The sequence below is a fragment of the Syngnathoides biaculeatus genome, chromosome 5 (assembly GCF_019802595.1).
Source record: "Syngnathoides biaculeatus isolate LvHL_M chromosome 5, ASM1980259v1, whole genome shotgun sequence".
Lineage (NCBI taxonomy): Eukaryota > Metazoa > Chordata > Actinopteri > Syngnathiformes > Syngnathidae > Syngnathoides > Syngnathoides biaculeatus.
Genome location: NC_084644.1, coordinates 14901183 through 14915525, shown reverse-complemented (window position 1 = coordinate 14915525; position 14343 = coordinate 14901183). Strand labels below are relative to the sequence as shown.

General features: G+C 43.3%; 1 protein-coding gene across 2 annotated transcripts in view; it reads right to left on the bottom strand.

The window, feature by feature from the left end:
• Nucleotides 1–832, bottom strand: part of adcy3a (adenylate cyclase 3a) — a 67520-nt gene extending 66688 nt beyond the window's left edge. For both annotated transcript variants that reach the window (XM_061819512.1, XM_061819513.1), the window contains exon 1: nt 616–832. The gene's annotated coding sequence lies outside the window, so the exon portion shown is untranslated. The remainder of the gene's footprint in view (nt 1–615) is intronic.
• Between the last annotated feature and the right edge of the window lie 13511 nt (nt 833–14343).

Below are 14343 nucleotides of genomic sequence, written 5' to 3'. Positions count from 1 at the left end.
GAAGACAAGAAGGATATTTCAAAATTAAACATTCAAATATGTTAAGGTCTCAAGGATTGGTTTTGTAGGAATTTGAATGTGCCTCTGTGATGACACCCATCCAAGAGGAGCCTTTCACATGAATGCATCAACACAGCTGACGGTGAAACATGTTGCCTTATCAAAATTTGGATGATTCGGGAACACTGACCAGAGAGCAAAGTTGTATAGTAAAGTAACGGTCGCTTGTGTCGTCATTCAAGGTCCAGGCCCTGTGCTGTGGGCCTACGTTACCTGTTTGACTGATTACATGTTGCACGGAGCCATGGGGACAGCTCGTCAAAACACTTCCACTTTCTCACCATCGCTTCAACATTGGGCACTGCAAACAAAATCTATGTCCGACTGACCTTATCCAAGCCTGATAAAGGCATGTATTTTTGTCGTCTAGAAAACCCGTTTCCACAGATGTTTCATCATTTAAGAACATATAAACTATTTCGAGGCGATGTCAATATTTACGTCGTGCTTTAACGTTAAGAGAAAACATTTTATGAAGTGAATTTTAATACCCTTCCTGCGCTTAAAGCTGATGATTCGTGACCATTCTTCCAGATGTGAAATTCATTTACCTACCGTACGTTGCCACATTTCGGGTGGTAGCCTGACTCCTTAAATATATACCAGGCTGAGGCTGTCAACGGCGCTAATACCGACAGCCAGCACATCTGAACACCAGTCCGCTGAGCATAAAGAGGCAGAGTACAGAAAGTAGCCTGGACTTAAAATCATTTGTTATGACTGAGTGTGTGTTTTCCTTGCTTGAGTGTTTTCCGCAGAAGATACAGCGTCATCATAAATTGTAAACACCCCGAACAGAGTTTCCGGTCCTTCAATTTTAAATATATTATGGGCCAGCAAAATTTCAAGAGACAATTACAGAAAGTACTGTAAATCAGTAATTGTTATACAAATAGTTGTGTCCAATATGGTGATAAGTGTAAGTGAGCACACTGATCAGCTGTTTCGAAGCGTAACAGTCGAAAGGAAACGTTTGAGTGTCAAGTGATTCCAGTGTACAAGAGATAGCGTGAGTAAGACATTTTTAAATTTAAATTTTTAAACTATTGTCGTGCTAAATGAGATATAGGATCCAGAACCAAACACAAAACAAACATACAAACATTCAATTATCGTAGACACATTTAAAGCAACATTTTTTTTAAAACAAATTAATCTATATTCCAAATGGACGCCGAGATTCATTATTTTGGATATCTTAAGGTCATTTTATTTTAAGGTGAGTCAGTATGACCTGGTGAGGAAAAAAATGGATTGCGTTAAGATCTTATTTTGAAGAAAAAGCACCCACACTTTTGTAATAGTTCTGGGATTTCCTACCCAACTTTACAAATTGCCTAATTTCTTGCTTCTGTATCCCCGCCCCCTTAAAATCAAATCGCGGAGAAATGCTGCGCAGTACTTGGACTTTATTTTTCTTGGATCATGCAAGACAAGGGTATGGTATATTTAGTGATAAGGACGCAATAGTCATTATATTATCATGTACTGAATTATCTATTGCAAGTTCATTATGTATTAGCATGTACTGTAAATTATAGATGAAGCAGTGGTAATTTCAGTAATTTCTTACGGTTTCAACCTCTGTTGTTTCTACAATTAGTTTATTCATTAATTAATTATTATATTGAATGTTAATATTAGCATGCAAGGCAAGGGTATGGTATATTTAGTGATAAGGACACAATAGTCATTATATTATCATGTACTGAATTATCTATTGCAAGTTCATTATTTATTAGCATGTACTGTAAATTATAGATGAAGCAGTGGTAATTTCAGTAATTTCTTACGGTTTCAACCTTTGTTGTTTCTACAATTAGTTTATTCATTAATTAATTAATTATATTGAATGTTAATATTAGCATGCAATATTAGCATGCAAGACAAAGGTATGGTATAGTGAGTGATATGGACGCAATAGTCATTATATTATCATGTACTGAATTATTTATTGCAAGTTCATTATGTATTAGCATGTACTGTAAATTATAGATGAAGCAGTGGTAATTTCAGTAATTTCTTACGGTTTCAACCTTTGTTGTTTCTACAATTAGTTTATTAGTTTAATTATTAATTAATTAATTATTATATTGAATGTGAATATTAACATGATGATTAGGAGAAAGACATGATGATTAGGAGAAAGGCTGATATATTTTGCATCCAAGAGAGCAGGAGGAAAGGTAGTAAGGCTAGAGGTTAGGAGCAGGGTTTAAATTATTTTACCATGGAGTAGATGGGAAGAGAAATGCAGTCGGGTTTATTTTAAGGGAAGAGCTGGCTAAGAATGTCTTGGAGGTGGAGGGAGTATCAGATCGAGTGATGAGGATGAAATTTGAACTCGAGGATGTTATGTATAATGTGATTAGCGGCTATGCCCCACAGGTAGGATGTGACCTAGAGTTGAAAGAGAAATTCTGGAAGGAACTAGATGAAGTAGTTCTGAGCATCCCAAACAGAGAGTTGTATTTGGTGCAGATTGTAATGGACATGTTGGTGAAGGAAACAGGGGCGATGAAGAAGTGTTGGGTAAGTACTGCAACTAGGAAAAGACCTTTTTGGGATTAAATTTTGTGCAGATGATGTAATCTGAGAAAGGAAGAATGTTGTGCAGCCTTTCGGAAAGAGGTGGGACAAGCTCTCGATCGACAGGAGGAGCTGCCGAAGACTGGACTACTACAGCCAAGGTGATCAGAGAGACAGGCAGGAGAGTATTTGGTGTGTCTTCTGATAGGAAACGTGAGAAGGAGACATGGTGGTGGAACCCCAAAATACAGGAGGTCATACAGCAAAGAAGAAGTACGACACTGAGAGGACTGAGGATAGGCGAAAGGAATACATTGAGATGTGATGTACGCCAAAGGTAGAGGTGGCGAAGGCTAAACAACAGGCATTTGACGACATGTACACCAGATTGGATACGAAAGAAGGTAGGGATCGCAAACTGTTACAATTAATCAGTTATAACCAGTTTTCGATTTTTTAAAACCGAAACCGTAATCGGACTTTCGAAATTGGTTAAAATTTCCAATAATTTCTTCCAGTTCCGGTATTCCACATTGCGCTATTTTTTCAATATCATTTCCACTTTTTTCAAGTTTCGCTGTTAGAGTAAAGTTGGACTCAAAAGAACATTCAGTTAAATCAAAGAAATATCAAACATGGCATCGAGGAAACGCTCCAAAGTATGGGAGTACTTTACAAGAAGTAAAGAATCGAAAGATGAAAGTGAGTGCAATTTATGTAAAAAGCTTATCAAATGTGCAGGGGGATCGACGTCCTCCATGGCTGCTCATGTCGAGAAGGTAGACGGCTTGAAGTTGTGTGATGATAAAGACTCAAAAGTTGCAAGAGTTGAGGGTGCATGTAGTATTGATAAATATCTACTGAAAAAATCAATGACTGAAGAAGTCTCAAAGTTAGCAGCTGTGGACGGCTTCTCCCTGAATGCAATTGCTAATTCAGAATTTATTCAGAGAAATCTTCGGGCTCAAAAAGATCATTACAACAAACCTCCTCCCTCATGTGGAAACACTGTTATGGCGATGCTGTTCATTCTTTCAAACAAAAAAAAAATGAACTCACAAAATATTTCAATAACAAAACACAAAATGTTCATAGGTATTCCATCACGCTGGATGAGTACACCGCAATTCAAAACAAGCGTTTTATGAATATTAACGTTCATTCCAAGGACGAACATTGGTCCTTAGGATTAGTCCAGATAGCCGGCCAGACTGTTGGGAAACATTTGTCAGACTTTGGACTCGACGTCGAGAAGGACATCGTGGGCTGCACCACGGACGGTGCAGCTGTCACGGTCAAGTTTGGACGTGAGGTTACCCCCGACCATCAACAATGCATTGCCCATTGTATGCACCTTGCTGTTTGCGATGTTTTGTACAAAGTAAATGAACACAAACCCAGACTTCTACAACCCAATGATCCCGAGTCTGATAGCCCTGATTCCGAATCTGAGGGGAATGCTGATGAGGAGTCCGAGGGGGAGGGGGATTCAGAAGTTGTAGAGATGTACATGCTGTTGCATACCAAATGCTTTGAGGGCTGTTCTCGTCCCAGAATCTGTGTCTCAAGGGGAGTGGGATATTCTGCAAACTATTGTAGACATTCTACGGCCAGTTGAAATGATTTTGAAAGCCATCAGTGCCGATGACATAGACTTACTTCAAGCAGAAACCTCAATGGTTTTCCTGTTGGAAAAAAACCCCTCTCTATACAGATTCATGCGCAATCGCTTGAACGGTACAAATGCAGGCGTCAGACCGAGGCGGTTGCGGGACTCCGTTATTTACACAACCCCACCGTCGCAAAAACGGATCCAGTCTTTGGAACCCCAGTCTCGAAGCAGAACTTGAAGAGATGTGCCGAGGCCCTGTACAGGAGGCTGTTTCCTGAAGTACTTGACTCCGACGCAGAGGGCCCTGCATCTCAGGAGGACACAGCCGCTGTTAGTGCCGATTCTGCAGTGAAGGATGAGTCACCTGTGCCATATTCCAGGTTGTTGCAGGAATATACGGCTGCCATCCAACAGATGAAGACCCAGGCTGCTCAGCCAAAACGTGACACCAAAGTGGACATGTCCAAAGAATTCAAGGGTTATGAGTCCAGTTTGACGAGAAGTCATATCCTCAAATGTCTCTTTAATGCCTTGTTAACATTTAAGCCGACCAGCGTGCAGTCCGCATGGGCCTTTTCAATCGCAGGACAGTTTGCCACAAAATCAAGAGCAAGACTGTCAGGGAAAACCTTACACGTTATGTGCTTTCTTAAAGACTACTTTAAGAAATCCAGCAAGCCTTAAATAGCTCATTTTGTTTGTTAACTGTTCTGAGTATAGTAATGATAATTTTCAGAACTTAATGTACCATACATTACAATTTTTCAACTGACTTTGTTTTGTCAAACGTTTTAATTTTTCTACCGTGTATATTTTTCCTATACGGCGCTCCCCCCACCTCATAAGACATGCCGAGGAGGGCAATGGTGATCGGTGAGTGTGCTACTGTAACATGCAAAATATTTTGTATTCGCAGTATATACAAATGTTCTAAATGTATGAGCCCATGTGTGTTAATTTTTTTGGGGCTATTTTTGGTAAAGTTATTGATGGTTGGAATGATTGATGAACTTTGTTAAGCAATCATTTATAATGGTATGTGTGCTATTACGAATTTACAATTATATACTGCTAGTATTCTCGTACTAGACATACTTGTATTGTAAGAAATAAAGAATTAATTTATTGTCTGTAACAAGATTCAAATTTCAAACAGTGAATGTTGGACATGGGCTGTGTCATGATCCTGCCGCTTCAGCACGAGCTGTGCGGGTGTCCGCGCAGGTGCGCTGATTGGAAGGTGTACACCTGCGCCTCATGCAGCCTGATCATGCCATGGATTTATATGACCGCGATGACAACTGGCGGGCGCCAGTTCGTGATGATCTTCATGTCCCATTCGTGTGCTTCGGTATCCCTGATTGAACCTGTGTGTACCGACCTTCGTCCGTTCCCCGACCAACCTTGTAAGCCTGACTCCTTCGATACTTCTGCCTGCTTTGATGGTTCCCCGGTGTGCCGACTCCTGCTTGCCTGACGTCCCAACTACCGCTGCTGCGCCGGACTGCCTGTTCGATCCCCTACCTCTGCATACAATAAACGTGTCTCTTCTTGAACTACCTTGCGTCTTCCGAGTTCCTGCATTTGGGTCCTACCTCTCCTTCCGATGGGACGTGACAGGCTGGAAATACCCCTCAAGAATTTGACGCCCTGAGATGACCGCCAACCCTGGCAAGCTGTTCCCTGTTGGTATACTTTCATGCCCTTTCTGAAAGTCCAAAAGAAGAATGTTAACATTAAATAAAATTTACCAAAAAAAAGGAACAAAAATTTAACTTACACGAGTGCGTTGTTGAAAGCCACATTCAACAAGCTTGTTTGTCAATATTGTATACAAACTACCCCATTACCGCGGAGTAAATTATTGATCGATGGTACCGATTTTAAAACCGGTTAATCGTTTTTTTGCTACAGGTGTTCCGTTAAAACCGATTATGAAAGTAAGCGTTTTTTTTGTGATCCCTAGAAAGAAGGAGAAAAAGATCTACAGGCAGGCCAGACAGAGGGATAGAGATGGGAAGGATGTGCAGCAAGTAAAGGTGATTAAGGATAGCAATGGAAATCTGTTGACTGATGCCAGGTAGATGGGAAGAGTAATTTGAGAAGTTAATGAATGAAGAAAATGGGAGAGAAGGAAGAGTAGAAGAGGCAAGTGTGAATGACCAGGAAGTCACAATGATTAGTCAGGGGGAAGTTAGAAAGGCACTGAACAAGATGAAAAATGTAAAGGCAGTTGGTCCTGATGGCATACCTGTGGAATGTATGGAAGCAATCTGGGGAGGTGGCTGTGGAGTTTTTGACCAACTTATTCAATTGTATATTAGCAGCCGAGAAGATGCCTGAAGAATGGAGGGAAAGTGTGCTAGTTCCCATTTTTAACAACAACGGGGATTTGCAGAGCTTTGAACTATAGAGGAATAAAGTTGATGAGCCACACAATGAAGTTATGAGAAAGAGTAGTGGAGGCTAGACTCAGGACAGAAGTAAATATCTGCGAGCAACAGTTTCATACCAAGAAAGTGTACCACAGATGCACTATTTGCCTTGAGGATGCTTGTGGAAAAGTACAGAGAAGGTCAGAAGAAGCTACATTGTGTCTTTGTGAATGTCGAGAAAGCCCATGACAGTGTACCAAGAGAGAAACTGTGGTACTGCATGCCTAAGTCTGGTGTGGCGGAGAAATATGTTAGAATGGTACAGGACATGTATGAGAGGAGCAGAACAGTGATCAGGTGTGCCGTAGGTGTGTCAGAAGAATTTAAGGTGGAGGTGGGATCAGCTCTGAGCCCCTTCCTGTGTGCAGTGGTCAAGGATAGGATGACAGATGATGTTAGACTGGAATCCCTTTGGACCATGATTTTTGCAGATGACATTGTGACATGCAGCGAAAGCAGGGATCAGGCAGAGGAAGAATTAGAAAGATGGAGGCATGCACTGGAGAGGAGAGGAATGAAGATTAGCCAAAGTAAAACAGAATATATGTGCGTGATTGAGAGGGGTGGAGGAGGAACTGTGAAGCTCCAGGGAGAAGAGAGAAGTAAAATGGGATATTTGTGTGTGAATGAGAGGGGTCGAGGGCGAAGAGTGAGGCTCCAAGGAGAAGTGATAGCAAGGGTGGAGGACTTCAAATATTTGGGGTCAACAATCAAGAGCAATAGTGAGTGTGGTAAGGAAGTGAAGAAATGAGTCCAAGCAGTTGGTAACAGCTGGCGGAAGGTGTCTGGTGTGTTATGTGACAGAAGAGTCTCTGCTAGGATGAAGGGCAAAGTTTATAAAAAAGTGGTGAGGCCGGCCATAATGTACGGATTAGAGATGGTGGGACTGATGAGACAACAGGAAGCAGAACTGGAGGTGGCGGAAATGAAGATGTTGAGGTTCTCGCTAGGAGTGAGCAGATTGGATAGGATTAGAAATGAGATCATTAAAGGGACAGTCAAAGTGGTATCTTTTGGAGTGAAGGTTTGAGAAAGCAGACTTCGATGGTTTGGACATGTCCAGAGGCGAGAGAGTGAGTATATTGGTAGAAGGGTGCTGAGGATCGAGCTGCAAGGCAAAAGAGCGAGAGGAAGACCAAAGAAATGGTTGATGGATGTTGTGAGGAAGACGTGAGGGTCGTTGGTGTTAGAGAGGAAGATACAGAATATAGGCTTAGATGGAAAAAGATGACACGTTGTAGCAACCCCTAACGGGACAAGTCGAAAGGAAAAGAAGAAGATTGAATGTTGCACCTCGATTGGCTGGTAACCAGCTCAGGGTGTAACCCCCACCACAAAGATCGCTGAGATTGGCTGAGGCTCCAGCATCCCCACAACCCTTGTGAGGATAAGCAGTGCAGAAAAATAATGGATGGATTCCCCAGCTAATCTATAATTGGGTTTTAAAATCATGACTGGCATGAAATATTCTAAATATCCTTGTTGTCACGTTGTACTTACCAGAAAGTAGATGGTCAACAACGGGGGCATTGATGATGGAAACAATAGGGTTACAGTGGAAAAATCAATTCAGTACATGCACAGGCCTACTAGAAGTGTAGAGCCCTTGTCAGAAAGGTTAAAATAAAGGCATAAACGTACATTTGATTACTTATAACACTGTTAAATCTCATCAGCTCGTCTACCACTCCAAGATATAGCTAGTTAATCTTTGTCCAAGATATAATTTCTTTTACTCGAAAGATAAAATGTTACAATGACAGATAGCAACGGATTACTTCCGATATGCTCTGTCCATTTATTGTAATGTTGTAATGTCAGCTATGTCATATTCATGACACAGGTAAACATCTTATCATTATAATGATAAAGTATTGCTTATAGCCACAAACAATAATAAGTTCCAATTCAGCCGTCTGGGTAAACCTTCCCTGGCTTGACCCTCTGTCACAAACTAATTGCACCCAGAACCCAATAACTGATTTTGCCACCCTTGACATTACTAACTGAAATCAAGCATTTACGACAATTGGTGGTGAGTGTTTGACATCGCTCTGCAGGATTTTTGTCCCACTCTTCTTTGCAGAATTCTTTCAACTCCACCACATTGGAGAGTTTTCTCACACAATCTGCCCGTTTAAGGTCACACCAGAGCATTTCAATTGGATTTAAATCTAGAATTTGACTTGGCCACTCTCAAACCTTAATTTTGTCCTTTTTAGTCATTCAGAGGTGGACTAACTGGTGTGTTTCAGATTGTTGTCCTGCTGCATGATCCAAGAAAGCTCGAGTTTTAGGGCACGACTTATGGCCAGACATTCTCTTCGCATTCGCAAGTTGTCCAGGTCCTGAGGTAACAAAGCAGCCCCGACCATCAGACTGCCACCACCATGCTTGATTGTTGGCATGATGTTCTTTTTATCAAACACGGCCATTTTTACACCAGTTGTACTGGGTCGCACACCTTCCCAAAAAGTTCAGTTTTTGCTCGTCAATCCACAGAATGTTTCTTCCAAAGTCTTGAGAATTATCAAGATTTTTTGGGGGCAAATGTGAGATGAGCCTTTGTATTCTCTCATGATAGCAGGGTTTTTCGCCTGAGGATTCTCACATGGATGCCATTTTTGGCCCATGTCTTTCTTATGGTAGTCATGTACACTGAGCTTAACTGAGGCCAACGAGGGCTACAGGTCTTTAGATGATGTTTGAGGTACTTTTGTGACCTCCTGGATGAGTCATCGTCAAACTTCTTCGAGTAATTTTAGTTGGTCGTCCACTCCTGAGAATGTTTGCCACTATTTCCAGGTTACCTCAGCCTCTTCCGCTCATATGCCTCCTCGACTGCCCCCTCCCAGGACACTATGAGCTCGGCAGACAAAAGCACCGGACCTGGTTGTAGGGTGGTAGTTGCAATCTCAGCTGGAGAGCAGACCTTCTTGTCCAGGTCTGCCAGTAGCTTCCATTCTCGTGCACTACTCAGCTGTCCGCTGTCTGGTGGCTTGTTGGTGTGGCTGGTTTGACTCTCTTGCTCCCGACAAACAGCCTTTGTTGCGAGTTGACAAGGATCGAAGGGCATTCAGCCTCATCCGCTAGTTCTCCAGAATACCACTGCGACACTTCAGCACTGTGTTGTGCCGCCAGATTTTATGGCGTTGAGTAAGACTGGTCTTACATACAACTGGGATGTGTTTCAATGTTGCAGGACTTGAGCAAAACAGGCACTTGGGTTCTTTGGCATACCACTGGTTTAGGTTTGTGGGGGAAGGCAAGACATCATATACAGGTCTGATGGCAAAGCTTTCCCTGAATATCTCCATCTCCCACAGTTTTATCCAGGTGATCTTCTTTGCCTCCACTCCTTCCCAGGCCAACCACTGCCCTTGCTTGGCCTGCGACACAGCTTGGGCGCACCTTTTTGCTTCCTCTTCCCGACATACCTCTTGGACTACCAGCTTGCACATCTCACCAGTAGCAGTTTTCTCCATACTGGTCTGCTGTCCCCAAGCCCAAGGCCACTCCTACCCTACTGCACTCAGTCAACCATATCCTTGTGCCTGAGTGCTCCCTTTGCCTGTTCAGTAGCAGTTTTCTCCATACTGGTCTGCTGTCCCCAAGCCCAAGGCCACTCCTACCCTACTGCACTCAGTCAACCATATCCTTGTGCCTGAGTGCTCCCTTTGCCTGTTCAGTTGCAGCCAGTGGAGTCAACTTCCTCCCAGTGGCCAGGATGGGGGCAGTCTGGGCTACAAGCAGATCACTGGAATCCAGTGGCACCTTTTCCACTCTGACTTTGGCGCACTTGTACTCCTCTGTGAGGCTGAAAATGGGCAGATGTAACATACCATTATCATAGAGCCCAATTCTGCTGACGTACCTGGGAAGGCCAAGACACTTCTTCACAAACGAGTTGAACAGTTTCTCCAGCTTTTCCACCTTTGAGACCAGGATCTCATTGAGAGTTAGTGACCAAAGGAGTCGAGGAAGTAACTTGAACTCATCATCATCATCTGTGCAGGAATTTTTGAGGTGTTTTTCCATGATGGCTTTTGTCACTGAGAGACTTCCACTTTTCTCCTTTGCAAAGAGTATGTATATATATATGTATAGTTGAGATTACCCATCCTTTCCAACTTCTTTGTAATGGTGCCTCTGATCCCTTCCAATATGCTGCAGAGATCCATGTTGACCTTCTTCTACAAACTCTTGTCGCAGGCCTTTGGCCATTTGATCAATGGGCTACGCCGCTGCAGTTGGTTGTAGTAGTGGATTGGGTCCAAGTTGCTCTCCTGTGACTTGTTTCTCCTCCAAGGGTGTTGATGTCCTGCAGACTCTGGTGTATGTCCTGCTGCTGAACTTCTGCCGACTGACTCTACCTGCTTCTCAAAAAGTAGCTGTCAATGCGACTTATCCGCTATCCGTTCTTTAGGCACTCTTTTGTGCCCTTGTGAATCTTCAGGTCCTCAGTGGAGGTAACCTTTGCTCAACCACAAATGCAGACCTGTAGCTTATTTCTTGCTTTGACTGTCGGAGCTTCATTTTTGCTGATAAACGGTCTCATAGTCTTTTCTGTTCCTGTGTTTGTTACCATGTCGTCTGCCAAGACAAACTCCATACATACGGGCCAGGATTTTAACCCTGGTCTTCGGAACTGTGAGGCAGATGTTCTAACCAGTTGCTCCACTCTACCACGGTTTGAACATTAGTTAGTAAAATACAGGAGAATATAATAAAACTACTACAATAATAATTCAATGATGGTTGCATGAAAATATTGTACCTAAATAAATGCTTGAAAAATAAAAATAGTTCTGAAAGATTAAAGGGAAATATCTTGTACATAAAAGTTAAATACAAATGAACTGTATCATTGGATTAAAAAAAGAAAAAACCTTTAAGACCCCATCACATTATCGACAGTATGAAGCCACGTACCACTAGTATGTTGGATTAAAATACGGTACCTCATTTATTGTAAAAAAGATCATCTAGGTGTCACTTTTCAAGTAGTTATTTTATTATTCTTGTTTGATATTTAACAGGTACCACATACATCCATCCATTTTCTTTTGCCGCTTATCCTCACGAGGGTCGTGGGGAGCGCTGGAGCCGATCCCAGCTGTCAATGGGCAGGAGGTGGGGTACATCCTGAACTGGTTGCCAGCCAATCACAGGGCACATAGAGACAAACAGACATACTCACACTCACAGCGAGGGGCAATTTTGAGTGTCCAATTAATGTTGCATGTTTTTGGGATGTGGGAGGACACAGGAGTGCCCGGAGAAAACCCATGCAGGCACGGGGAGAACATGCAAACTCCACACAGGCGGTGCCAGGATCAAACCCGGATCCTCAGAAGTGTGAGGCCAAAGCTTCATCAGCTGATCCACCGTGCCACCATAGGTAGAACAAGACTTGTTAAATTGTTCCAGCTTACTATTGCATTTGGATGAATGAATGATGGAAAATCCATCCATCCATTTTCAAAGCCGCTTATCCTCACAAGGGTCCCGGAAGTGCTGAAGCCAATCCCAGCTGTCAACGAGCAGGAGGCAGGGTACACCAAGAACTGGTTGCCAGCCAATTCCAGGGCCCATGAAGACAGACAACAGTCGCACTCACAATCTCACCTAGGGGCAATTTAGATACCCTAATCAATACAAGTTTTTGGAATGTGGGAGGAAACAGGAGTGTCCGGAGAAAACCAACACAGGCTCTAGGAGAACAAGCAATCACCATATGGGAGGATCGAAGCCTGAACCCCGGTCCTTATTGTGAGGCCAATGCTCGAACCAGTTTCCCCACCACGCTGCTGAATGATGGAGAATTAAGAGTATATTCAGCCAAGCATTACATCCATCCATCCATTTTCTTCACCGCTTATCCTCATGAGGGTCACGGGGAGTGCTGGAACCTATCCCAGCTGTCAACGGGCAAGAGGCGGGGTACACCCTGAACTGGTTACCAGCCAATTTCAGGGCACATCTGTCATTGTCCTGCCGCTCCAGCCTGGGCTGGGCGGGTGTCCGCGGTTGCTCTGATTGGGAGGTGCACACCTGCGCCTCATGCAGCCTGATTATGCTGTGTATTTATATGACCCCGATGACAACTGGCCGGCGCCAGTTCGTTGATCTTCATGTCCCGTTCGTGTGCTCGTGTGTATCCCTGATCGAACCTGTGTGTACCGACCTTTGTCCGTTCTCCGACCACCCTTGTAAGCCTGACTCCTTTGATACTTCTGCCTGCGTTGATTGTTCTCCCGTGTACCGACTCCTGCCTGTCCGCTCACCTGCTCTCTTCGCCCGACGTCCCAACTACCGCTGCTGCACCGGACTGCCTGCTCGATCCCCGACCTCTAATAAATGTTTCTCCTTGAACTACCTGGCATCGTCCAAGTCCTGCATTTGGGTCCTACTCTCGTTCCGATGGGACGTGACAACATCAAGACAAACAGCCACACTCACAATCACACTGACGGGCAATTTAGAGTGTTAATGTTACATGTTTTTGGAATGTGGGAGGAAGCCGGAGTGCCCGGAGGAAACCCATGCAGGCACGGGGAGAACATGCAAACCTCACACAGGCGAGTCCGGGATTCAACCCAGGACCTCAAAACTGTGAGGCCTATGCTCTACCAGCTGATCCACTGTGTCGCCCAAGCATTACATATCTAATAATAAAAAAAATAATAACATTACCGACACAATAAATGCACACTAAATCAACGTAGGGTGCGTTGGGAAGTTCACTCCGGGCGCACTCATTGCAGCACCTAACCTTCAGTAAATCATGTTTGTATGCTTGTCTGCAACTACATCCATTCATCCATTTTTGGGCCGCTTATCCTCACAAGGGTCGCAGGAGTGCTGGAGCCGATCCCAGCTATAATCAGCCAGAAGGCAGGGAACAAACACCCTGAACTGGTTGCCAATCGCAGGGCACAGATAAGCAAACTATTCGCAGTCACAATCACACTTAAGGACATTTCAGAATCTCTGCTTTAATGCATGTTTATGCGATGAGGAAGGAAACCGGTGTGGCTGAAGAAAACCCACACAGGCATGGGGAGGAGATGCAAACGCCACACTGGCAGGGCCAATATTTGAACCTGGGTCCTCAAAACTGTGAGGCCAACGCTCCAGCCAGTTGCTCACCATGACACCTGTGATTCAAGTGAAACCGACACATTCAATGTGATGGATGTAAAGCAAAGCAAAGCAAATTTATTTGTATAGTGCATTTCATAAGAGAGAGATAAAACATTTAAAACAACAACTTTCTTTTGGCTTGTCCCCTTAGGGGTCGCCACAGCATGTCATCTCAGATGAACGCTCAAATTTAAAACGGAACAATAAAAATGACAAACAAAATATTAAAAAAGACAATTAAAACCGCATACAGTGCAAGTAATATGACCAAAAAGTGGATATATTCTAAAAAGCAAGAGAGAAAAAGATTAGTTTTCAACCTAGATTTAAAAACATTCACACTTGGGGCCGTACTGACGTATCCCTTTATGAGTAAAGCTGCGGGAAATGGAGTACGCTCGTTCCTGTCCTGAGTCGAGCGACATTTATTGAGAAAAATATTGCAAACCTGTTGGTTGCCAGTATTCAACAACGAACACATTCTTGGTTCACTAATGAACTTTGTTTTCACCGGTGATATAAAATTACGGAACATTGATAGTTCCAAATCGGTGTTATTAA